The sequence below is a fragment of the Camelina sativa genome, chromosome 16, assembly GCF_000633955.1.
Source record: "Camelina sativa cultivar DH55 chromosome 16, Cs, whole genome shotgun sequence".
Taxonomy (NCBI): domain Eukaryota; kingdom Viridiplantae; phylum Streptophyta; class Magnoliopsida; order Brassicales; family Brassicaceae; genus Camelina; species Camelina sativa.
This window is the reverse complement of record NC_025700.1, coordinates 24,520,384-24,522,635: the sequence shown is the minus strand read 5'-3', so window position 1 is coordinate 24,522,635 and position 2,252 is coordinate 24,520,384.

The window sequence follows — 2,252 nt, the reverse complement described above, 5'->3', positions numbered from 1 at the left end:
TTGCTGATTGTTAGAATCATAGAAAATTGAAAGTTAAAAATGAAGGATTCTAAGAGATTGTTTAGGAAGTTTTTTAAAATCTTGATGATTTGTTTTTTCTAATCTTGTAAAATCTTTCTATTTGATGAAAGAGTTTTCATGACTTTTGTTATGAAGGAAATGATATAAAATCCTAAACCAATAACATAAAATTTGAATTCATTAACAATCCAAGATTCTTTTGTTTTACTTGAATAACATAAAACTTTTAATGACTTTATAAAACTCTTAATCCAATAACACTAAATTTATCAAGATTTTAGATAAATTTTTACAAATTCACAACCAATAACACCAAATTTTTAAAGAGTTTTTAAAAGTCTTGATTGAATAACAACATATTTTACCTAACTTTTAAAGTCATTAAAATTTTTTCTAAATCCTAAACCAATACCTCCCCTAAAGACACTAATCAAGAAAAAGAAAAAAAAATTGTTTTTACAAAAACAATTAAGACCCACACTCTTAAACAATGTGTCATATGTTGATTGGTTCGAAATTTTTAATTTAACATTTAATAATTTAAATTAATTAAAGACATCTTTAATGGAGTTGTGTGATCAGGATGCTATAAAACACTTTTAAATAAGTTTTCTAAACGATCTTGTCGAGACAGGATTTCATATATTTGAAGAAAAATTACTGTGAGATGGGAAAATGCTGATCCACCGAAACGTGTTAAATACAAAAGTTCTCAGCAAAAGTTTGTAAAAATCATGTGATGTGCGTCTAAGAGGATATACAGATCTAGACTCGGAGCTTTTTAATTATTAAAATAAAATAAAAATCAAGACCAAATACCAAAATCAAAAGTCAATTGTAAAAATTAATATACTAACTTATAAAAATAAAAATAAAATTTAAATTTAGATCTTCGAAGGACGACTCTCGATATGATTGTCGCTGTGTTTCGAGCTAAAAGTTAAGTTGATACTTGAGTGGTGTGCCTCTGTAATTAAGTGATCTCTAGCGGATTGGAAGATCCATCCTCTCATTAATACTTCCGGATCCTTCTACAGATTATATATTTATATTGGGGAACATGGTTTAAATGTAAAAATAATAAATTCAGGCTATTCAGCCACTATCACTGCTTCTACGTATCAACATGCATGTGCTTCTGCCTGGTGCGTTTCTTTAACTAATTATCGAGCATCTTAGTTAAGATATACTATAGAACAGAAATTTTCAAAAGCTAACGCTAAACACAAAGAAGTCAAGTATACAGTGCCCATACAGTTGCATTTAAAACTCCGAAGTTGCATTTTTATACTTAAGCAGAGATTTGTGAACAAAAAAAAAAGCAAATGTATCTAGATATGTGTGTTTTTACTTTGAACGTCTTATATCTTAAAACCAGGAGAGTCAAGCATTTTTAGTTTGTTGAAAATTAGTTGGCCTCATCCACTTACAGCTTATTTGGGAATTGTTTGGAATGGATTCAAGATCTACTGGACGGATTTGGCATGGTTTTTCGAAAAAGTCGTAATTACTAGACGATTAACGTGTTTGGGTAGTGCATGTTGGAGGTTGGCCGCTGGAATAAATTTAAGTCAGTTTAACTTAAGGCTCCAATTGGTAGCTAGTGACTTATAAGGCTTTAAAAGCATTTTAAAGTTTTAACAGTTTAATTTTACCAATCAAGCTTTTATGACTTTTAATATTTTTTAAGGGTTTTGACAGCCATTTTTTCTTCTTCTTCTTTGTTTTCTTTTCGTTTTTAAAGCATCAAAAAAAAAATCAATGCTTTAAAACTAACAATTATAAAAAAAAAACTTTTTTTCTTCTCCCCATAATAACTAAAAATTATTTACAACTTTACATATATTTTTCTACAAACTTTTTTTATAGATTAATTATTATCATTTTCTTTCTTTCTTTTGACACCCACTTCTCTTCACAAAATTAGTAGTTTCATCATCACCATTGTATTTCTTTACAGTTTTATTATTAAAACTTTTATTAATATGTTACATATGGATTAATATTTATCATAATATATATTTATAAAATTATATACAATAGTAAAAAAATACCGTCTCAGTTTTTAAAGTTTCTTTTTAAAGTTAAAGTGTCTACAGTCAAAATCTCTACATCAAATTTTTTTACAGTAAAGTCTTTATAGTCAAAGTCTCTATATCCACAGGTAACAACCGTTACCAATCGCGACCTAAATCTGTGAAAAAAAAAAAAAAAAAAAAAAACTTTTCGTT